The following is a 26,377-nucleotide window of genomic DNA, read 5'->3' as shown; positions in this document are numbered from 1 at the left end:
TCCCACCACTATTTCAAGTAACATGTGATACTGTAAAATAACAGCTTTCACCAAGTCATTGAAGGGAATGGTTCAAAAGAACCAATTCAGACTCACTATGTGCATTAGTAATTCAGCTGATGCACGGTCAAAGGTGTGCATATAACAGCTATTTAACAGCTTTGAGCATAGCTCATCCAATCAGATTTCAGTGCCGTAACTTTCAGTTTTATAATATAGAGTTTCTCACAGTGTTATTCTCTGCGGTGTTAAAGACTCTTGAGCGGGTGCCAGACATGCTCTTTTGCTTTAGGAAACTGACTGAAACAGCAGGTGCAGGGTAATGGGAAGAGATCCCCTTAGGTGTGTGTGCACAGATGAAACTATTTAGATTCTTGGCTTGGACTGCACAGCTCACCCCTCAAAATGCTGAGGGCTACCCGACAGAAGGGCAGGAAAGGGAACTATCCTCTCTGCAGAACTGTTCTCTTTTACCTAAGCAGCATGCTTAAGTAGAACTCTATGACAGAGCGCTTTTCTCTGTTCTCAAAGCAAGCAGTCTATTAAAAGAAGCCGCCTGTATGAGCACTCAAAGGGCCATTTCTAGAGGTATAACAAGACCTTGATACAAAATGCGCCCATCTGTGTTCCCTTATACATAGGAATTACAGTAGTGACGCGTATGTCGCATAGCAACCAGCATAAAAGGTTTCCGCAAGTGGGGCAAGGCTTACTAAAGACTGAGTGATGGAGTAAGTCACACCGACAAAGTTGCCAGCAGGTAGAGAAAATAACAGGCAGATGAGACAGACACCATGTGAAAGCTTCAGTTTAAAAGGCTTGAGCGGTAGTTTATGATCCTCCCGCGTGTTTTAGACACTGACAATTTCATTTGAAAACTATCAATCTTGACTGTCAATCTTTGTCAGTATGTATCAAGGTCCTTTTATAGGAAGTCAGTCCACTCTGCGGCCATCACAGTAACGCCCCCGGGCAGCTTGCCAGTCATGCACTTACAGCTCCTATGTGCTCGAAGACCCACATGATCAAAATGGTTTGCTAGGCATACACTTCAAGAACAGATCAAATCATCAACAAAATTAGATGGAACAATCTTTTTTTTTTTTGTAGCATAAACTACTGATTTCAGTTTTCATGTCTTACACATTTTCATGTCTTACACATGTTGTTTTTCATCTACTGTGGAATTTAATTGGTATATATAAGTATAGACAAATGTGTGTATAATTAAAGGGGTCATATGACGTTGCCAAAAACATTGTGTATTTGGTGTAACGCAATGTGTTTATGCGGTTTAAGGTTCAAAAATCACATTATTTTCCACATAATGTACATTATTGTTTCTCCTCTATGCCCCACCTTTCTGAAATGTGTTGATTTTTACGAAGCTCATCGTTCTGAAAAGCGAGGTATATGCTGATTGGCCAGTTATCCAGTGCGTTGTGATTGGCTGAATGCCTCAAGCGTGTGATGGAAATGTTACTCCTCTTACCACAGCGGTTCCCAATCCGAGTCCTCGCGCCCCCCTGCTCTGCATATTTTGCATGTCTCTCTTAGTTAACACAACTGATTCATATAACCAGCTCATTAGAAGAGAACTACGTGCATGAACTACGCTCAGATTGATATGATCCCTGCACTGTGTTCATTGTTCGCTACTCCCTGAGCTGGGGAAATCCATTGAAGTTTATTTCACTTCCGAACATTCATTTATGGATTTGTGCTGCACTGCTGCAGCGTCTTCTCACACAGACGAGTGTGACATCATATACCTCTGTAAATAAATACAATTTAAATTCACATCTCGCACACTTTAATGCCCTTTGAATGGAACATATACACTCTTTTCGAACTAGAATCATGGTGGAATATCCTGTGATGTCGACTTCGCAGGGCTCCTATGGTTTAATAGATCAAAAGTAGTACTGTATGTGATATGGGGACTGAGATTGGGAAACTCTGTCTTACCATACTGTGATGCCGTGTCCCAGCGTGACAAGACAAAAACAATATAATCCATTATAAACGAGGCATTTGTTGCATTCAGTGGGGACATAATTACTGATTATAATTACTTATACTGTGTTTTGCATTGCTGCATTGCCGGATAAACATAAAACCATGTCTGCATTTGTGATCGGAGAAACAACAAACAACAAACGCTACTCTACACTGCTCAAAACTCGAGTTTGAATCATCAGTGGCAAATTCTTTAAATTTGTAAACGTACTTCGCACGTACAGGCTGTGAGTCAGAAGTGCCAGACTGTCCTTGCAAAGTTGTAACTGCCCCACTTTATAGAAAGACATCGGCATTGTAGGCTAGTCTCCCAGAAAACAGTCCTCGTCCTCCGTAAAATGCGCTGCACACATCTGAATATTTGGGTTGAATACAACAGTGTTGTAAATAAAACTTAACCACTGAGTTTTAGTCTTTTGGAAGGCAAAACAAAGTAACTAAGCTTTCACAACGAAACACAGCATCTCGACAACATGGCACCGGCGGCAACAGCGAGAATCAAAGTTACGCCTTCTTTCTTTGCGTGAACATTTGGGAGGTGTTATGCAAATCTTCCCACATCGTGACGTAGACATGTGGGGATGTGTTAGAATGAGCCGTTTTAGGAGGGCGTGGACAAGTCTTAACTTTTATAATACCTCTTAGGATTTGAGACTTTAGTCTTTGCAATTTTACAGATCTTCTTTATGCACCAAGAGCTGGTAACAGTCCAAAGAGAAAGGAAAAATTTAAATCGCATCACCCCTTTAATGTAGAAACAACAAAGACAGTATATTTTAAATACATATAAACAAATTATACTGTGTACTTAGACTGCCTATGGCCTACGTTTCATCGTTATTCCAGTAGGTGGCGACAAGCGATTGTCCTTTATAAGTGTGTCAGTCAATCATTCATTTAACCAATTACAATTTATACTTTTAAAAACACATTAGAATGGAGAACGCTTGCTGTGTTATGAACTGCCATATCTTGCCAATCATGCTGTTTTTAATATCAGTTAACAATATATTTCTGCGCCACTCACAGTCTTGCTGACACTTGGGAACAACAGCACTCTTGCTTGTCTGCTACTGCTTGAATTATATACATAGCCTACTGTACACATACACGTACACGCTGTGGATTGTGATAGATGTGATATGTCCCAGTCATGGTCTCTGTCTTTAACCTTGTCCCAACAACAAACAATATGAGATGCGAAGGCCCTTAAACTAAGTTTGACCTGTCAGCCAGGTGTCTTCCCTGCACTCTCTCTCTCTGGTCATTATACACCTTCCTGTCAGCTAATCACATCTCTGTCACCTCCTCCCCTGGAACTGAGATCTTTCTCCTTGATCATGTCAGACATTAAGGACGCCCAGAAAAGAGCTACGCTCTGGCGTCACAGTGTCTGGAACACAGGGATATACAACCCAGGTTCTTCCGGCATTCAGAGCTCACCCTCTGAATTATTTAAGTCCAGATCCCTCCGCATAGAGGACTCCTTTCTACATATGTTTGCTTTTGGCCCAGCTGAGCTGGCAGCTCAGAGCTTGTTGTGGCAGCTTATCAGGTGCTGACTTGTGGTGCGTGGCATTGTGATTGCTTGTGCAGCAGATGTAATCAGTTCTGGTATGTTTTCCTCATGAATGTGTGTTTACATTTTTAATTTTGCTTACTTCAGCAGCATGAAAGATTATAAGGGCAAGTGGGTGTAGCTGAGCTGTGTTTTTTTTTTGCTAGAGAGGATAGAGATTTGTGTAACACCCTTGCCAATTTTTTTTTTAAACAATACATCTTAGCAGGGTAAATAACTGAGCATGTGATTCAGATGATATTGATTCTGGCAGCAGCTTCAATTCCTTTTTTCTGTTTCACTCATGCATTCTGTCATTCCACGTCCCCCTGACGACCGCCCTGCATACAAGTTAAAAGTGAATTTGTTAGATACACTAGTAGGCAGTCATTTAACAGACTTTTCTATCCAAAACGACTTGCGGTACACGTGTTTCAGCAACATTCCCCCTGGAGCAAACTGAAGTTGAGTGCTTTGCTCAAGGACACTTTCTTCACTAACACGGGCTTTTGCAAGTCCCTTGTGCTAAAGTAAGTATTATATTTTGTGTGAAAAAAAAAAAAATTCACAAGAATAAACATCATATAGCCTATGTACTGTATTAGCTTTCATACTGTATGCCAATGTTTCTTGCACCACTATTATGCATCTTTCTGTTGTGTTCTCATTCATGTAAAAATGACTGTTGAACTTTTTAACAAGTCATTTAAAAACATTCATGAAATACACATGAGTGAGCAGTTGGAATTTGAATCATTCAGTCAGTGAATTATTCAGAACCCACTCCATCACTGAACCGTGAGGTTTTTTTTTTTTCAGGATCCCTGTGCGAAAAGCTTTGCTTCATAAGAGGTATTTGTTTGCAAACACAACGTAAAGATTTTTGGTAAAGGAAGCTGGTACATAAAATCTGCCAAATGCACATATGGGGTTTTGAAAATCTCATATGGGGATCTGAAAATATTTTCTCACAAATGTATTTCTTTTTGTGAGAATGAAGTAGGGTTAACATTGTATAAAAATAAATAAATAAACAAATAAATAAATCTGTAATTAATAAGAACTGTACATGTAAAAAACACATGATTAAAAAAATGCTACAACTTTAACTTAAAATGACTATATAAAATAAAAATGTTTTCAAAATATTAAGAAATACTATAACATGACACTAAAATAGCACTTATATGACAGAATCAGTGTTGGGGAAAGTTACTTTTAAAAGTAATGCATTACAATATAACATTTCTTCCTAAAAACAACAACTAATTGTGGCAAGTTTGTCATATTCTTAGTTTGCAATTTAGATTACGTAACTTGTTACTTGTTATTGTGTTGCCCCCAATACTGGACAGGATACACAAGATGTCATAATAAGATGCACACTTGCATAGACAATAACAAGCTAGATGCCAAAATACAATACTTAGCAACAAGGTTTTGCACTTTTTAGAAGAAACCAGACACGTTTTTGTTGTTGTTGTAGTTGTGTTTTCCCCCCAACTGGCAGTCAATAAAATGGGCAAAAATCCAGTGTATATCAAAGTAGGGGTTTGTGCTTTATCTAGAGAGCTGAATATCATCAAGGCGTCTGGGATTTTGAATGCCACAGCATCATGGCAGAGAGTTTTGCATGACCAAGCAGCATTCAATATCATTTTTGCAGTTTAAACACAATCAGTGTGATCCACACACAGAGGTTCACAGCCTTATAACCGAGATAATCGACAGTCTGTTTCCGCACTATTGGATTTTCAGATCACGCCAAATCACACATCAAGGCATTAACAACTTAATCACGCCACTCTTTTAAATTTAAGCTATTCTGCAGCCCACTCCAGCATGCTCTCAGTGCATAATTCATTGAGAAGATGGAAAGCCTTGTATGAATTTGATGGCCATTTTCCTCAGCCACATTTGACAATCGATATCTCCAGAGCTCGAAACAAGAGCACGAAATGAAATACAAATGATCCCCCTCTTGAAACGCAACAGACCCTGTGCCATATTAGATTCGGACTAGAGCACACAAGATGACACACGCCAGCAATATGCTGTGTGCTTCTGACTGTGGGCGATTCTCTGATCTGCAGACTGCACAGTTCATGAACATGTTGCTAGTCCTCCCACATCAGCTATATTTGAAGTGCAAGAGCTATTATGCAAGTCAATACCGACTCCCACTAGCTCAAGGCAAAATCATTGATCATGCGAATAAAACAGTCTTCATCTAACTGTCTCCTTCCTTTGGCTTCTCTTTCTTTCGAATGCTGTATGTTTGTCTGGCCAGAATTTATAACTTCCATGCTTAAAAGGATCCATCGAGTAACTCTCTTCATTTCAGCAAAGAATTCTTGAATTAAAGAATAAAATGAGAAAGTGTTTTTGTGTGAACATTGTTTGCCAAAGGCAAATCTATTCCATGCTAGGATTGTTCTTAAGAAAGCGGTCAACAGCAGATTTCTGGTCTTATCTTATATGGATAAAAGTAGAAGTTTTTCACCACCTCCGTTCTGTCTTCTTTCACTGTCTAAAGTCTGGCTGATTCCAGACACACTTACATCTACAGCTTTAATATGTAAGAGCTCCTCAGGGCACGTCTGGCCATATGCTGCCTCTGAGAAAACCTCCTTAGAGGTTTAGCTTTCAAAGTTTGCTTTGAGGATACATAGTTGGATTTGTGGAAAGCGTTGGCTGAGAGAGCATATAGTCAGTTTTTAAGACAAAGAATAAGCAGTCTTCATATTTTTTGTTTGTTTTTTTACATTTACAAGGTTTGATTTAAAGTGTGATTATTGCTGTTTGGAACTAGAATGATTTATTTATTAGAATTATTAAAAGTGTTAGTGGTGCAAAATGTTGTTACAGCATTAAAAATGTCAATAGTTGTGCAGGAAGCACGCTTTGCAGGAAATAAATGGCTGAAAGCACAGGAACTTAAAACCATAAACCAACAGCATAACCAACCAAGGATTAGCCAATTTTTTTAGTAAAATTTCTTAGGGCCCTGTGTATTGTTAACACTTTACTTAAAGCCAGTTTACTTATGTTTAATGCATCATAAAGAGTTATTAAAGGGTATGATGCATTATAATTATTCATAGTGTGCGTTGTAATACATTATAAATTGTCGTGAATAATTATAACTGAATTTAAAATTCATAGTGTAGCAATGAATTGATAAAATAATTAATGAACTAAAACAATTCACAATAATTAACAATACTAAACAACACAACAAAACAAGCATTACAAGGTATAATTAATGCATTAAAACTACTTTTATAATGCATTATACATAAAGGCTTTAAGTAAAATGTAAAGTAAAGTAAGTAAATAAATAAACCCAAATATTTTTTTTTTATTGCCGTAAGAAAAGGTTGAGTGGGATGAACATTCAAATCTTAATGCTGTGTAAGGCAAGATGTGTGAAATCTCAGATACCTAACGCTGTGTAATATAATACAGAGAAGTGAGTATTGAATATTCAGTGTGTATTTCATAAGAGACCTCAGTTTTTAAAAGTCTCTGTTAAACACAAATCTCCTTTGATGGCTCTCAGGAGAGCGATTCTGTTGAGTGCTCCTGGCTCCCTCCCTAAGAGCAGCTCTCAAATCTCTGCTGTCACTTTCACCAAGATTGCTAAGGCTCCTGAATGCTCTCAGGGTCATTTTGACACTGCACTTTTAATGTGTTGAGTAATATTCACTTTTTCTGGGTACAGATTTGCCTCATGGCTCTTTTCAGGGGATACAATCGCATGCTAAGAGGTTGCATTAAGAACTTGAATTAAAGGGATAGTCCACCCAAAAATTGTAAATTATGTCATCATTTATTCACTCTCATGTTGTTCCAATCCTGTATGTATTTTTCTCTTCTATGTAACACAAGAAATAAGATATTTTGAAGAATGTGGGATACCAAACAGTTTTTGTCCAAATTATGGGACTCAAAACAGTTTGGTTACCAATATTTGTCATGTTCTACAGAAGGAGGAAACTCATTGGAAGGTATTAGGATGTGTAAATGATGACGAAATTTCATTTGTGGGTGGACTTTTCCTTTAGGGTCCATTTTAAATTTTTTCATGTTAACTTTAAATCCAAATGAGAAATGTAGGTTGAAAAGCTTGTCCTTAGAGGATTCAAGATTAAAGGTAATTTTCAACCCAATCAGCAGACAATATTTAATTTACAAATTGAGACGTGACACTCAACAAGTTTGTTTTTGTAATATTGATAATGCACTTCCAGAGTACTAGTGTCGAGTCGCAGGGTTTTCACACAGACTTGGAAGTGGCAAGATTGCTGGTTGTGAAATTGGATGTCTTGCTCTGGCTGTCTGAAAGTATTACAAACACTGAATTCAATTTCAAGGCACTGTTTCTGCTCAGGAAGGATTTTTCGAAATAATTGAACTTCGTCGATACACTAAAACACCTGCCACGGTACTTTTCGACTTTATATCATTAAACACTCAGCAGGTGTTCTTTAATGCAAAAACACTTCTTGTTTTGAGTGGATGCTTTTTGGATTGCCTGTTTTCCCATGCTAATGTGGAGTGAGTGTTTTAAGCTGTTCATTAATGGAATAGTCCACCCCCCAAAAACATTCTTTGCATATCAGTTGCACATGTAGTACTTCTGGGTTTTTTCAAGCACACCAGAAAAGAGCTGTTTAAGATTAGTGCTTCATTCAATGCGAGCTGAAAATAACCAAAAAGTGCCATATATGGTGTTGAAACACCCTGTTTCCAAAAGATTACTGGAGATTCTGTCTTCTGCAGGTTTGCATCATTATCAGTGGATCAAGACCAACCAAGGATTTGACACAAATTATGATAGTTCACCCATGCCAGTCATTGTTATTGCATCTGCTCTAATAAGATCCAATTGCTCCAGAGCTCCTGTCAGTAGATTTGCATTTCCTCAAGGCATTTCATAAACTCTGGAGTCACAAATGACTGATTTTAACTTTCAAACTGACAAATATATTTCTGAAAACCATCAATGATCTAATCAGAACAAGATTTCTTTTTTTACTTTAATATGCATATCTCAGAAGTGATTTCTCAAGATTTGAGGCTAAACTATGTAATCTTTTTTCTGAGTTGACTAGCGTTGCATTTATCTTTTCTTCTATTTTTCTCCTGCCTGTTCAATCACCCCACAGCCGGTATGTTAGCCGTTGAACAGTCCCGAACACTTCATCGTAGATTGACTGCATTCATTTTCATGGAGATTTTCAAACACAATTTATTCATCACGGAACAGGCCGTCTTCTGCGACCTCTCAGCTCTTTGACAGTAAAGCGACGGGCATGGTGTTTGCATATACACAGATCACAAAGAGGTTTGCTTTGTTCCATAAAGCAATCTTTTTGCCTTTAATGCTGTAATTTTTTTGATCTGTCAACTTCAAAGTAGTTGGCTGCTTTTGCACACAGCATGCAGAACTACCAATTCCCCCCTTTTTGTATGTATCAAAGGTTTAATTTGGTTTGTTGTGAACAGATTTCGGATTGAACCTAGTGAGCAGGGGTTTTGTCATATCGGATCATTTGATTTAGGAAGTTGTGAGGGTCTCTTCAGTGTATTGCCGTGATTAGTCTGCCAGAGCTGCCTGATCTGTGTCGATGCCAACTTTGTCCATATTTTCTCTAATTAATTGATTTCAGATGAATCAGTGCCTGAATCATTTACATATCTCATGGGATGCCTGTGTCCCACTTTGAAAATAAACCTTTTTGTTGTATTATCATCAAACTAACATTGTGTGATTTAGATATGCAATCTAATCTAACCTGACACACTGCAGAAAATCATTTTCTTTATCAGTATTTTTGTCTTCCAGTAAAAAATGTTTAAAGATCCTTAAAACAAGATATATTCATTTATGAAATATATCTCGAAGTAAGTATATTTCTTACCTCATTTGCTATTTGCGTCTTGGTTTAAGCATGAACCTCAAAAAATGTGGTCAGATATTTCTTTAAAAGAGGATAAAAAAAAAAAAAAAAAAAATTCAAGATACCATTTGTTACTGTAAACAAAACCTAATTTTATTATATTCATTGGATGATACAAAAATATTTTATTTTATTTTATTTTATTTTTGCAGTGCAGGTTGATGATTTAATCCCTCTCCTCCCCACTCCTTTTCCTGTATTTTAATACCTGCAACTTAACTGCCACCCTTTGTGCTTTGTTTGGTCAATTTACTTTGTCCCAAACATGTGACACTTTGTATGTGAGGTGATCTGCATTTTTAGCTTGTGTGGATGGGTTTACTCTTTGATTTTCATTTGAAATGTCTGCTGGTATGTGAGAAGCTTATAGGATTCTACTATAGGAAAGGAAACTGTCTGACCTTTCATTATCAGTGAGTCAAAGGTCTATTGCAGGGTGCCAAGAGCCTCTAGGGTCTGTCTCTGACCCGTTCCCAGGCATATTATGGCCCTGAAGCACTGAAGTGGAAACAGTGAGCAGAGGAATGTCCCTCCTCCCTTTCTCATCAGACCGAGAAGACTCTGACACATGTAACAGAGGGAAAGTGATGAAAGGCATTTGTTAACTTCTAATGAATTGACTTTGTTGGGTCAGCAGCCCAAAAAGTGTATTTTGCTTCAGAAAAAAAAAAAAAAAAAACTTTTAGAGATTTAAAACGCATTTAAAAATTTAAAACGCATCACTCAAACAAAATGCTTTTCTGAATGAGTGATGGGGTAAAACCTTAGATTTTTATGATTTATATATAATAATGTATTCAATGTTCCAACTAGGATTTTTTTTTCATGTTTTACACAATGAATTCAATTTCTCATACACCTTCCCTATGTAAATGAAAATACAGATGTTAATACAAAATATAATACAAATCTAATTGATACAAATATAAAGATAAAAAGAAAAAAATAAATAAAATCATGGTTTCCACAAAAATATTGAGCAACACAACTGTTTACAACATTGATAATAATAAGACATTATTATTGAGCACCAAATTAGCCTATTAGAATGATTTCTGAAAGATCATGTGACACTGAAGACTGGAATAATGGCTGCTGAAAATTCAGCTATATTATCACAGGAATAAATTACATTTTAAATTATATTAAAATATAAAATGTTATTTTAAATTGCATAAATATTTAGAAATTTTACTTTTATTAGTTGCATTCCATTTTTTTATGTTCTAGACAATTTTAACCTAAATTACATCCCGTTGCACTCAAAAATACAATATATAAAGGCATTAAAATGGGTTCGTGAACAGGTTTTCAGGTTGACTTATGAATGTAATTTATTTTATTTAAATGGATCATTTAATGGATAATTTTGGGGGGGTTTAAGGTTTTGTCCCCCCCAAACAGCAAATATAAGAGCATGTAAATTAATTCTGGTCTAGCTTGACTCTCTTTAACAGACAGAATTCATGATTTAATGTTTAACTCTTTCCCTGTCCCGCTCTGGAGTGGAATCATATCAGGAGACACAGCGGTGTTGTAGTTACGAGCGATGAATATTTAAGCTCACTTGTCTGTTCCACTGCGCTGAAGAACTGCTGAACTCTGCACTTGAGATCAGGGAACTGGTTTATGGTGCAGCAGAAGCTCCCCTACCAGCGGCACGGGGCGACTGATGTGGCCTAATCTCTGTCCCGGAGCGCGACACAGCAAATTATGCATTGGTTGGGAACACACACACACTGCCTTTCCACGGAAAATCCACTTGTTATCTTAGTCAGGCAGAAGTGTCCTGATTTTAATGGCTGTCGGAGACACACTCATGATGTGTGAAGCGAATGTGGCGTTAGCACTTTGTGACTAGACTGTGAAGTAACAGCTAAACAGTCAAACTTAATTGAAAAGCTGATCATTTAAATAAAACCACCGGCAAGCAGGCAATGTTATTTTAATAAGAGAGCAATAATTTCAAACACAAAGAAGAGGTGTCTTCCAAAAGGTCAGAGTATGTTTCATTATGTATATGACACACTGTCGTTATATTGTACACATCACATCATATCACTTCCTAAAAACCCTCCTGAGAATTTTTAATCAATGGCATTTATGAGTCAGCCATTTGTGATAATTAATATCTTTCTATGAATATTGTGATCATCTGTATTCTTTCTATGAATATTCACGAATGATGAAACAAGATTATCAAGTAAACAATATGTGTAATATTGCAGACAATAAGCATTTCAGAGATTATTTATTAACCTCTCAAGCTGGATATGACTGTGCTTTTACTAATGAACATGTCCCAGCTTCATTATTGGTGCTGTGTAGTGTTAATTGTTTTTGTTTAAAGAAACATTGAACAGATTCATAATTTTTGCCTGGTGTACAGTACATGGGCAAAAAAAAAAAAAAGACTCTTTATATATATATATATATATATATATATATATATATATTTTTTTTTTTTTTTTTTTTTTTTTTTTTAGATTTTATGAATTTTTTTTAAGCGGCTTACATCTCAGGCAAATACTTGCTGTATCTGGAGACCAGTTTTTGGGATTGAAAGCATCATTATTGGTGCTGTGTAGTGTTTTTTCTTTTTGTTTAAAGAAACATTGAACAGATTCATGATTTTTGCCTGGTGGACAGTACATGGGCAAAAAAAAAAAAACTTTTTTCCCATCTTTTTTTTTAAAGCATCTTACATCTCAGGCGAAAACTCGCTGCATCTGGAGACCAGTTTTTGGGATTGAAACCATTACTAAAATTATTACTGACATATATGACTCTCTGATTATCCAGTTTATACTCCTGACTGCTTTAATATTGTCTGCATAATCAAATAACTAATGTAAAGCTGCTTTTCTGTTCTTTTATTATAACTAGAACTGTAAAGTTGTATTTTTTTTTCAACTGAAGAACAATAAAAATATTGACAGCCAATCAGAATCCATGAGACTTTCAAGAGCTTGAGCATTTAAAGCAGGAGACAACGTACAGTAACTGCTAATATAGTTATTGTTAAAGTTATCATTCATGGTGTGAACGTGGCTTAAGAGCTCATAGATCCAATAAGTTGCAGCCTATAACTGCTTTTTTTATTCTTTAGTATCTGAATGCATGTTGAGAACAGGCACAACAGAACATAAACTAGTCAACCCAGGTGATTCTATTGCCGTTGTGTAACTTCAGTAATGCTTTGCTTAGATCTGTCTGTCCTTGAATTTATTATTACAGAGCAGATGGAGAGGGTGGCAATGTCATACATGCTGTAAATAGAGCAAATGACATTTTAAAGAATATGTTAAGAGGTGACATCTGTTCCAACATCCACATGGAGCACAGGACAGAACTGCTCTAAAACCAGTTAACCGAGCACAGTTAACCAAGCTGCTTGCTTGCGATGTCGCCAAGTCTCCCGATCTTCCAGAACCATAATCGAATCAACACAGCAATAAATCAGCCCAATTTTATGTCAGCATTTTGACACAACCTGTGTATCGGCTTTTAAAATGATTTGTTTCTCATAAGATGTGTTCTCTTATCATGGAAAAAAGGGCTTGACACAATAAAATCAATCTGAATATGTTTGTTGGGAGTATATTAAAAAGATCAGGCATGCGCCACTTTGGATTCGTCACTTTCAGATGTCACTCTGAACAAATGACAGCGATTTCATCAGAAGTAAATCACAGGTCGGTTCATCTGAACTTAAAGTGGCAGGCAACCATATGCAGAATAAACCAGTATGGGTGCAAAGCATTTTAGTCACAAACCAGTTTAACCAGGAACTAAATGTATTTACATTTACTTGCAAACATCCTTGCTGTTGATAGGTAGGTGCTTAAACAAATAAATTAGTGGTACAATTCATTCATTTTTCGTGAATTAACTTTTAAGAAATGCTGACTTGTAGTGAACCGGATGGGAGGATTGCCGAAGCCAAGGTCGTCAGTGTGGTGTCAGCCAGTCAGGAGATCTGGAGGGAGGATTTCACAGCTTTAAATTGTACACACACCAAGCTAAAGAAGGTCATATTGGCAATCAAGGGGACAAATGGTGGCATAAATCATGTCAAGTGCAGTTACAAGGGATTGACATTCTGATAGTGAAGGTCATAGTTGACCCCTGTTCCATGGAACACTATGTTCACTTAGTACAACAGTTTTTACACTCCCAAAAGTACAAATCAGATTTTCAGATAAGCACACATGAGTTAGGACTGGGGGATATAGCTAGATCAACTTTTGCTTTATTTCCATTAGAAATGTAATTAGATATGTTAAATGTAAATTTAATTAGAAATGTTTAATCTAAACTATTGTAAAAATATAATGAGAAATAATCAAAGCATTATTTATATATTTGTATGTATACTATGTTTTATTATTATTATTATATTTTTAAATGAATGAATGAATAGTTCCATTCAGCAAGGATGCATTAAATTGATTAAATGTAACTTGATAATAATAAGAAATGTTTGCTAGCAAATCAGCATGTAAGAATGATTTCTGAAGGATCATGTGACACTCAAAAAAGGAGAAATGTCTGCAGAAAATTCACAGGAATAAATAAAAACAAAAAGACATTTTAAAATATAAAAATAAAAAAATTTAATATTTCACAATTTTCACAAAACCTTTTTTTAATCAAATAAATACAGCCTTTTTTTTTTTTAGCAAAATAGACTTTCAAAAACATACATAAATCTAACCAATCTCAAACATTTGAAAATAGTGTAAAATTTTAACAAAACAAAATAAATAAAACCCTTTTCCACACTGCTGTCGCACAACAAATAATTATAACACCTTCTGATACATGCAAAATACTTACTTATTTAGTACTCAAATGAATCTTGAATCAAAGTTATGAATCAGTTCAATGAAATGGTTTGTTTTAAAGGAAACCTATGGAAGTCATTACAGTGTTGCCAGCAAATTCGTCTTGAAAATCCATATAATGAGTATTTGATATATCTCCATGAAGTTCTTTGATAGCCAAAAGTTCTAGATAGAGTATGTGCAATAAAATATCTGCCAAACATACAGTTACGCTGTTATCCTGGTTCCAGTTTGTCACTGCACTCAGATTTGTTAGTTTAATAATGCACATTTCTCTTATCTGCATAGACTTATCTACAGTACATAGCTATGTTTTTGTATTGTTGCACCAAGCTCAATACCCTGTTGACTTTCAGGGGAGCTCACAGTAAGATTCTCCTGCAATCAGCAGGAATATTTGTCTCGGCTAAAGTGCCTTTTCCCACTCAGCTTGTTCAGAGGGAATTTGTGGTTCATACATATTTCTTGATGTGAAGGTAATGACTCACTCTAAGGCTGACAGAGCGCTTGGTTGACCTCAAGTACACAAACACAGACACACACAACTTTGGCCTGAATGTAAGCAGATACACTGGTGTCTAACAGAACTGCTCTGTTGTCTGATTCACCTCTAGCTCAGCAAACAATCTAGGTCTAAACATGTGTATTTTAAAACATGAAATGCATGTATTTGTTTGTGATAGTTGTCTTTAGCAGTACATTTATGCGTGGTATAAAACTTACACTGTTAAAAAAAAAAGAAAAAAGCCTACAAATCTACTGTACATGTGCAACACTGTCTTTAACATGCATATTTTAAGAATAAACCAGATTAAACAAGTGGGAAAAAATAGTGCAGTAAGAATACATATTTTATGAAGTGTTGCTTGCTTCTCAAGTAAATTTTGTTGTTTAAAGATTTGTAAATATTTGAACTATTTTAGATATTTTAACAAAATATTTAGATGTTTTAAATCAACTCAAGAAAGACTGATAATCAAAAACTTCTTATAAGGTCATTATTTTCTGTGTTCAGTTGATTATATTAGTAAAGCTTGAGTTAAAGGTACAATTTACCAAGAAATTAATAGTCATTTATTCAATTCATGTCAATACAAATCCGTTTTTTTCAATGAAGGCAAACAGCAGCCTGACATTTCTGCTTCATATTTTTTTTGTGTTTTTACAATAATTTTTGGGCAGTATACTATCTTTTTAATTTGACTTAAAACAGCAAAACGGCGCCACGTTTTTACATATTTATGTCATAACACATAATACCCTCCTAAATATGTCTTCTATCTTTTTTGGGTGCAGTTTTTAAAACTAGCATTTCTGTAGAAAGAGTTGGTTTTAAATGGTTGCTGATAGTGTGGTGTGCCAGTGGGAGACCGCATCAGATGCTCAGGTTGATTTTTAAGTGTGGAATATATGGCAGACAGTCTGTCTGATGTGAGAGAGTTCTCTGCACCCCTGCAGCTTCACAGAGACTTTCTGAGGGAGATCTTTGTGCTTTTTTGATGTTTCTTGGTTTCCTGTGCCCTGCTTTTACCACCATGAGACACAGGGTACAAATGGCTGGAGTCCACAGCAAAGTGAGATCTCACGAATATACTGTACAGTTTGGACAGTCAGTCCTTACTTTCACATCAGATTTCCTTCAAGATTCCCATATGGTTTCATTTACCATTTACACAAGTGCCAGAATCTATTTTAGGCTGTAGAGGTTAAAGAAACAGTCATTTTGACCCTCATATCTTTTCAAATCAACATGATGTTATTTTTTTTTCCTACAAATGCACCATTCAAGTAATTCTTCAGACTTTTGCAATATTTCAAGTCTCATGAAGCCATTGAATAGCTTTGTGCAATGTACAGATGTAGGTTTAGCTGTTAACTCGCAAACCCTTGCCACTGAGAGAAATATCTTTTTTTTTTTTTTTTAGGGTTTTCAGAAGAACGTAAGTCATACACAGTGAAAAACAATTGGTGTAGGATTTACTTCAAACCAATTTTCACTCAGAAATTGCTGGTAAATTTCGAAGCAGAAAGACTAAAACACTATTGCACATTGTAAAATGTACTTCAGTATTTTTTTGTTTGATTTACAACTTCAGAAATCATTTTTATAGCGCAGATTTGGAATCACAGCAGGGTGAAGTGATTTCATTTTTAGATGAACTATTTTTTAATGTGATGAATAAATAACATACTGAATATTTCTCATGCAGCTCCACTACAGAAAAAAGACACACATTTCTCAAAGCCAGATTGTTTATTTCTGTAGTGCTCCAGTAAATTTGTTCTGTGGTTTAAAAAAACAGGATGTAAATTAAATTCATTTTTATGTGACATTTTCAGTGTTGTTTGATTTCTTGAAATTAAAGCCACAAGTTGCAAGAGTTCCACCCTGTATGCAAACTTTCCTTGCACTCAATGTAGCAAACTCTTTTTAAATCAATACAAAAATATTTGGACTCTATTTCCATTCTAGTGCAAACATGGGTTACTCCACAGAAACTTGAACTGTGGTTAATGGGAGTAATGCTCCACATAACCAACCAGTGAACCAGGCGGTGAGAACAAACAAGTCATCTCACCATTAGCATGCTTCTAGGAGGTGTTTAAGATGTTTAAACTCCCTAAAGGGCGAATAGCAGTCCATTATTCTGACAATTTCTGAAGGCCTTGACCACAGGTCAACTACAGCATTTGACAATAAAGAGGCTTTCTTGTGCAATATCATGAGGTTTTCTTCTCATTAGAAAAACATTTCGATAAGGTCATGGAATTGGGTTTATCTCGGGCTTGAAAAATGGTGTGATGTGTTATGTTGTTTAACGAATGGCAAACAAAAATGTAAAGATAGACTTGTGATTTTTGATTAACACATTGGCATGCATGCCTTTGACAGGGAGTAGACAAGTGCAAAGGGTTAGAAGAGAGAAAAGGTGAAATCAACATGGTTTCTCCAAGGAGATCTCACACTATTTTTCCACAAATAAAGAATCTTTTAATACAGTGTCAGTGAGATGCCTTGCACTTTAAATAAACAAAGTGGCAGATCCTGGGTTTGTGACCGGGTTGTGTCCCTTCCCCTGAGACGTACAGGAGGGTCAAACAGAGGAGAAAATAAATCCCATTTTCCTGATGTCTCTTTGACTCATCTGAACCAAGCAATGGTGAGAAAGCTGGAGTAGATGAAGCTCCACTGTATAACACTTGTAAAAAAAAAAAAAAACACATAAAAAAGGGTAAAACAATGTTTTTTATATACCACAAGGCCTTATTGTTACTTTTGCTTTATCTTCTATAAGAGAAATAGATGATTGAATATTTATTTTACTCTTCACTGCTGAAGGTCCAGCCCACACTTTATTTTGGCACACTTTTGCTGACAGGGTTGTGGATCCCCTCTAATGCCAGGGATGGAAACTTAAACCTGGGTTATATGTAATTGGGTTTATTCTGGTAGGAACTTGTCTCCTGCAACTTTTTAATTAAAGCAGTGATTCAGATTCAGAGATTCAAAGTACATAAACACAATTAATTAACTAATTATCAAACTCAACAAAAACTCAACAAAATCAAACTTTCAAAATCAACTCCACCAATACTAACAAAACTACTTGACAAAAACTTTTTTTCCAGATACTGATATTAAAGTTTTTATTTGGCTGAAAACAGAAACTAACGTTTTTAATAATCAACTATTAAATCTATTTAATGACACTCAAGTAAAAACTACTGCTACTGCTATGGTTGTGTATGATTTTTACTTTTGAGTACCAAAGTACAATTAAATCCTGATACCTGATCCTGATTTTACTTTAACACAAGTATGTTTTTTGCAATATACCATGAAATACTAATTAAGTGAATATTTGACAAAGTACCCATGCTATTTAATTCAATTTTACATTACCTATTTTTGTACAAGTCAACCTCCCAAATGTAGACTTCCCGCCTTCCTCTGTTCTCTTATATTTTTATATTTACACTTTCTCATATTTAAAACATATATATACCCACACAAAATCGTATATCCCCTGGGATTAGTTCAGTCAATAGCACTAATTACATCCATCATTCCAATGCCTGTTCCTCTGCAAATTTGACACTGTCAATAAAAATTGATTTGCATTGGCAAAGTTACAAATGGAAATTACAATAAATATTAATATGCCTTTGACTCACTCTTTATATATAATTAAGCCACAGACATCAAAGGGGCGATGGGAATGACCTCGGGTTATTAAGGGCCTTCATTTATGGATGAATGAGCGATATGATGTGTTTTTTTTTTTTTTAGAAGAGCAGAGTCTGGGAGTCTCTTGGGACTGCCAAAATTGCCCTCCTCCTCGGTTTGGCCAATTAACTGAACATTTTCCCATTGTATACAGCTGTATCACGGTGAAAGCATTGGCAGCTCCCTTTGTGTAACAACAGGAGGGAATTATCCGAGCCCAAATATTTCTCTTTCATAAGGATGTTGGTGAAAGTTTACACGGGGGTTCAGTAAACAGACATGAGAGAAGCTCAGGTCAGCCAAAACCCTCCCTCAGTGCAGCCAGCCAACAGCACAGTCTTCCTGAATATCACAGGAAGCAGGAGAACCTCTTACTATTGAAATATATGGGAACACTTAGGGAAGAATAAACATTAAGATAAGATTTTTCCTACCCCGGCACGGACCTCACAGTAAGATGATTAAACCATTGTGCTTTTCTTCCCCATTGTAACAAGTTCTATGTTTTCCAGAGGATTCATTCCAGCAATATTTGAAGTCTTGCCAGTATTCAGATTTGCACATGCTGCTGTTGCCATTTTATACAACAGAAAATAAGCAGGAAGTGCAGTGAGGGTTTCTATTCTTCAGGATTCTTCACAAATAAGTTGGTCAAAATCATCAAAACATGAGGTTATTTAGAAATTAAATTCATATTGGCTTCATAATGGATCTGATTTAAGAATAGTTCATAATGGATCTAATAGCTTTTTAAAGCCTCCTCCAAGCAACATAAAGTGGTTGTAATTAGATGCAGCAGACACTGAAATGAACAGCAGTTGCTCACTGGACGGAAGCGAAGTTGATCCCAAAATGAAGGAAATTGGTTTCCAGCATGGTGTACACAACATACGGGCCTGACTAGCTGAAATATGATGGCCATTACAGATTCATAAAACACTGGCTGTAGCTCTCATCAGCTGTGCCCTGTGAACATCTCAGAAGAACGTTTCAACCGCCCACCAGCCTACCAGCCTGGGACAAGCAGCAGGGCATAGAAAGAGGAGCCATGTGTTGAACTGAACATAGCATTTTCTTTCATATGAACCTGTGTAACAAGCCCAATGTTTAGCTTTTGATGTGTCAAAAATATTTGTATGCCAAAAATGTCCTCAAATGCAGGTTACACTGCATATAATAAATCCCAAAGATGTATGCACAGATACTCAATATTTGGCTGATATGCTCAATATTGTCAAATTATTATTGATAACTGATAAATGGTAATAGATATTAAAATTCTAAAAACTACTAAAAATTTCAAAAATACACAATACAATAACGAAAACCTGCAGATTCTGAAATGTGATATTAACTAGCTGTCACACTCTCATGTTTAAGAAAACAAGCACACAATGAAGATGAAGGAATATAAACATGCATTTATTATTATCCACACAAAGACAGGCTATCCAAGACAGGAATACACACAAGGTACCATGGAAGACACCAGACATAGAACTGAACTCAGGAGGGAACCAAATAAGGCAAATAACGAGGGGCAGAAATGGACTAAACTGTGACACTAGCAATTTTTGAGTAAAAATAGTTTCTACCTAAATCAATATACTATTAAATCAATGTACTATTTTGTGAAAATAAATTAAACACGAAAAACAGAAGACTAAAGCCAATAATTTTGAATACTCTAAAAAGTATCACAATGTTTGAAAAAAAAAGATGAACTTTAATTGAGCAAAATTCATGTTTGTTTATTATTATTATTATTATTATTATTTGTTATATTCTCAGATCTGCTTAACATGCAAATTGTCTCAAAAAAAAAAAAAAATCAATAGATTGGACCTGGTTCTAGGTATTATTCCACACATTTTTTTTTTCTATTGTGTATAAAATACTGTACTAGTATTACTCAGATATATTTTAGTGCAATTTGATCCACGTCCACAGAGTTGATGGCAGATGAGTTTGAACGCTCTTCTGCTGTCTGTGACGGCATGTGTTCAGAGTTCATTTCTGGGAAGGGCGCTGCAAGAGCACTGAGACACACCCCAGTGCCACGAACACTGCTGACTCCTGAAGCTTGCATGTTCTGTCACTGCTTTGATGCAAATAATTTGTTTTGATGAGTTTTTCTGCTCATCAGCACAAAAACACTGAATGGAAAGGTAAAACAGGTGCAGGCAGGTTTTGTTGTGCCCCACCATGGCATAAATGCAGAACAAGTTAGACTGGAGACTAAAATTATATTTTTGACAAGTTATCAACACATGAGTCTCACTTGAGCTCTGCTGTTGTAAACAGCTGCAAATATTCAGCTATTATGAAGTGGTTATGGAATATTATAACAGAGCACTAACACCAGATGAAGAGTTGTTTTGGGCTAAATTTGAAGATGTTTTCATTGTTTACATGCATAAGGAAATATTCAGATATGCTTCTTTATTTACACAGTTCCCATAAATAAAAACATTCTGTTGTGAACAATTAATTTTTTTTATATTGTTATTTATTATAATTTATTTATTTGTATTATTCATTCTTATTGTTACTCCCACAAAAATATGTAATATGTCATTTAAAAGTTTGGAGTTGGTAAGATTATATATATATATATATATATATATATATATATATATTATATATATATAATATATATATATATATATATATATATATATATATATATATATATATATATATATAAACATTTTCAAAGACATCTCTTATGTTCACAAAGGCAGAATTTATTTAATTAAAGATAAGTGAGTGAGTGTGACGTGACATACAGCCAAGTATGGTGACCCATACTCGGAATTCGTGCTCTGCTTTTAACCCATCCAAAGTGCACACACACAGCAGTGAAACACACACACAGTGAACACACACCGGAGCAGTGGGCAGCCATTTATGCTGCGGCGCCCGGGGAGCAGTTGGGGGTTCGGTGCCTTGCTCAAGGGCACCTCAGTCGTGGTATTGAGGGTGGAGAGAGCGATGTACATGTAGATGTAGTAAAACAGCCACTTTGTGATATATTGTTACAATTTAAATAACTTTTTCTATTTTAATATATTTTAAAATATTGTATTCCTTAATAATTTATTCCTGTAATGCAAAGCGGATTTTTCATTACACAGCTATACACAGATATTTTCTTCTAAATTAAAAAGTAATGCGTTGCTTAACTAGTTACATAAAAAAAGTAATCTGATTACATAACTTGCATTACTTGAAATGCAATATAAATATAAATCTTTAATAACATTATAAATGTCTTTATTGCATCTTGTGATCAATATAATGCATCCTTTCTAAATTATTTTCTTTTTCTAAATCCCCAAACTTTTGAATGGCAGGTAAATATACCTAAAAAATGTCTTTATACAGCCAAGGTAAGGCTGCTTTTTGCTAGCTCAATAATTCAGCATAAAACATCATGCTACATAGGAGCCAAGCTAAATTATACCTGCTCTGACCCCCCTTAGACCCTAGTATACCGATGTAATTGCTGTGTAAATCCATTTATGCCACCTCTGAGCAGCATGAAACAATCAGTGTAAAGACACACATTCACTCCCATATCAGAAGCGCCCCTGTGCCGCCTTTGCAATGTAAATTTATCAAAAGGCAAAGTTTATTTTTCAAAATGTCAAAAAGTCAAAAAATGCCATCATAAAATGCTCCATGAATGATAATATGAACAGTTGCTGCGATAAATAAGGAACAAGCATATACGTGTGTGTGTGTGTGTGTGGAAGCATGAATAACATGTGTCAGTGTATAATTAGTATGCCACAAGGCTGTTTGCAGTTGATCGGATCTTGCAGTTCAGTGCACACTGCAGCTGAATTCTGAGCAGTCCGGATGAACTTTGTCAACCTTCAGCACTGCCCTTCAGATCAGCACTTTCTTCAGCCCAGATATTCTCTAATTATCATCCACTTACAGTATTTCAATAAATAATTAAAGCATAAGTCATCAATCAAGACTGAAACATTGATAACAAGAGAGGACAAAAATCCAATACGCGCCAAGCCTCGCGACTCAATATCATAAATAAGTTGTGGGTCGTAATATTCGCATAAATCACGTCGCAAATATTACAGAGGGTGCTGCGAGCAATGACAATTTTGTTAATCATAGTGGATGCTGATAATTCGAAGTGTAAAAATGACACTGCCGCACTCAAGAGCCTAAAAGGCCTCATTCGGTGCCTGTAGGAGCCGAATCGCATTTCACTGGCAGTAAAACTAAAGGAAATGCCCGGCTTTTGGAGAGATTGATAGTTATTGATTTAGCCAGAGGCGGACAGACTCGTTCCTGTGGTTCCTGCTCTATAGCAGCTGCGGTAGCGTTGCACATTTTCGGCAAGCGTGGACCACCTGCAGTGCATTGCAGCCTGGCAGAGAAGCTTTATAAGACTGTGATCCTAAAATTCCACACGATGCAGCTGTTATATAGATTATGGACACATACACACGTGCATGAAATGTGCAACTTTTGTCCGGTGATGATTGTTGTTTTCTTCTCTCAGTACCTTGGTGGGTCTTTCCAGATAAGAGCGACTGGTTGGTACAGTAGCTGCTGTCACCGGCGGGATTTCGCAATGAGCAGACTCCCTGCAAGGCTCCATATGCAGGAACATTCTGATAAGATGAGTGAAACTTAAGCCCTCCGAAAACAAGCGCCTATGGCCTGCGGAGAAAAAGTTCTGCAGAAATGACTTTTCCTCCCCGCTGGCTTTATGAGGTTTAACAAACTCATCTGTGCTTGAAACAGGAGGCTGAATGTGATGTCCTCGCTACATTCGAACGAGAGGTTTCGCATTCGCTTGAACCGCTTGACAGGGTAATTGAGGGCTCCGCATTGACGCAAATGGGTCTATTACAGTGGCATGATAACCTTGTCATGCACTTGCCATCTTAATGAATAGAAACATGTGATGGCTGCCAATGGAGAGCAAAGAAAAGACAATTTGAAAAACATGAATATAGTTTCATTTAAAGGAATAGTTCAGGCAAAAATTTAAAGTTTTTCATTATTTACTCATGCCGATGACATCTGAAATCCATATGCTGTTATTTTTACATTCACATTCAAAAAGGGGAATTTTTGAAGAATCTTCCCTCAGGATTTTCATACAATGACAGCTCTGATAATAACTAGTACATAATGTTATTAGTTAAACTTATTAGTACATAAGAAACTGCATTCTTTTGAAGCCATATAATAGGTTTGTGTGAGGGGGAAAACTGTTTGGTTATCAACATTCTTCAACGTATCTTCCTCTATGTTCTGCAGAAGAAAAGAAGAAAGAAATGCATACAGCTTTGGAACAGAGTGGGAGCAAATAATGACAGAATTTCTCTTAAAGTCTTCATTGATTCAGTGAATACAGTAATGACATAAATTTCAGTCATTTTCACACTTAAATCTGTCCTATGGCTTCAGATTCAGAAGACTGGATTTTAATGCACATGTTGTATGGTCGCCGTGATTTTGCCAAGTAGGACATGTTCCTGGATCAACATATTTTGATGATTCTGGATCAACATTATTGTCCAAAAATATAGACTTAACCCAATCCCTAACCCTAAACCTAAACCTAACCCTACCCATAATTTATTCCTAAAATCAGTGGGAAATGATAGCTCATTAACAAGGGTGTAGAAGCACCTAACCCTGATTGTAAGCCTAAAACAGATATTTCCTGAAAAGTTATATTTAAATTCTGATTGGTTGATTGGAATGTTGTTTCAGGATCAACAAGGATGTTGATCCAGGAACATGTTGTACTTGGTGAAATCATGCTCACCCATGTTGTATAGACTACTTTTATAGGGCTTTATAGTGTATTGTGGGTCTTTTTGGAGTTTATATCTCACAATTATGACTTTTTCTCACAACTGAATCAGTCAAAAACTCACAAGTTATAAACTTAAAAAGAATTGTGAAAAATTGCAATAACCTTTTTATTTTAATTTCTAAATTATTCTTAGTTTGTATCTCACACTTCTGATTTTTTTTGTAGCAACTGAGCTAGAAATGTCAAAGTGAGTTATAAGCTTCAACTGCAAGAAAAAATTAAACTCAAACCTTTCTATTTAAAAAAAAATATATATGAATTGTGTCAGAATTTCCACACATAAACTCAGAATTGCACAAATAAAATAAAAAATCTGAATTAAGAGTTGTAAGAAAAAACTATCCTGAGGCAGAAACAAGCTTCCATAGTTAGCTCCAAATGGTAGTATAAAAAATCTGCATGAAGATCCTTCAAATTTTTCGATTTGTGTTTCACAGAAAAAGATGACAGCTATTGGTTTGGAACGACGTGAGTAAATACTGACAGAAATATAATTTTGGTGTGAACTGTTCCTTTAAATATTTTGGTTTTCCATACAGTGGAGCTTGTTTGTGGTTGTGGCTGGAAATGTTTGTACCTGCATAAATTTTGCTCTCCCATGAATTCTAATGCATGCTCCCTAATCAGAGTTTGCCTTATATCTTCGGGGCCATGCCATTTTGATGATCGCATTACGATGCCGCAACACTCACTGTGTTTAACGCGTTATCTGTGTTGCCACGTTAGGAAAATCTCCCTGAAGTTTCTTTCTTACTGGAGGGTAAAAAATGCATCAGCATTGCATCGGTAAATGTGTGATTTATGTGGTAACAGAGATGCAATCAGAAGAGTCCGGAGTCATCAATCACAACTATGTTTTTCTCTTCCCAGGCTGTGTATGGAGATGGTGCCGCCTCCGCAGTGCATTGACATGCAAACCAGATCCCACTAGAGACATGGAGAGAAGTATCAAACCGAGGACTGACTGATGAATGACTAAGGTTTGCTTAAAGGTTACCATCTCTTCTTTTCGCTCTTTTTATCGCTCTTTCTCTCTCCTGTCATTCTCATTCCCTCCTCCTGATTAATTCGTCTTGATTATATGCCATGAAATTATTTGGCGCATGACACACACATATAACTCTGCTCTACTGATGTAATATGAAGCATGTCCGCTCACATCAGTTCAGCGCTCATTGACAGTTCTTTCCTAGTATTTAGTATCTATTTTTGAAATGCACTCGGACTAGCATTAGTATTGATTGAGTCATACTCTCAATAATACATGTATTTACAAAATGCTGAGTTAATCTTATCCATTAGATGTGGCCAGTTAATATAAAATTATGTAATCACATCATTATTTTTTTAATGCTATAACAAAGCTTGATTGTAAGAATTTTCATGGGCCAGAGAGATTGTGTCATTCATTGTGCTTTGGTTTACTGTAACAAATCTATCTATCAGAATCAGCATTGGTCGCACGTCTATTCATTTCAACTGACCTTTTTAGATGTTATGAATGCTTTTAGCTTAAATTTTATCACGAAAGTATACATATAAGTATACATTATTTAGCTGATTGACATTGCTAGACAGGGTTCTGTCGAAATGGAAACAACTTAGTTTGTAAACATCAGTTTGAATGGATTGAAAAAAGAAACAAATCAATACTGCTTTATACCACAAGCCATTGGTTTGCAGCAAAAGCTGAAAAGTTAGGAGCATTTTTCTCAACAATTTCCAGCAAATTGCCCATTTTGTGTAATTTATATTTTTATACAATTTTAGCCTTTTGTCATATCCACCCCTGTAATTTCAATTTGAATTCATAACTGCACAATTTATGGCTTACGTTTGCATTAGTGCACAAGATCCTTTGTTCAACATACAAAAGAGATGAAAAATGATTGT

This window comes from Cyprinus carpio, chromosome B2 (assembly GCF_018340385.1).
Source record: "Cyprinus carpio isolate SPL01 chromosome B2, ASM1834038v1, whole genome shotgun sequence".
Taxonomy (NCBI): Eukaryota; Metazoa; Chordata; class Actinopteri; order Cypriniformes; family Cyprinidae; genus Cyprinus; species Cyprinus carpio.
Note: the sequence above shows the minus strand (reverse complement) of the source record.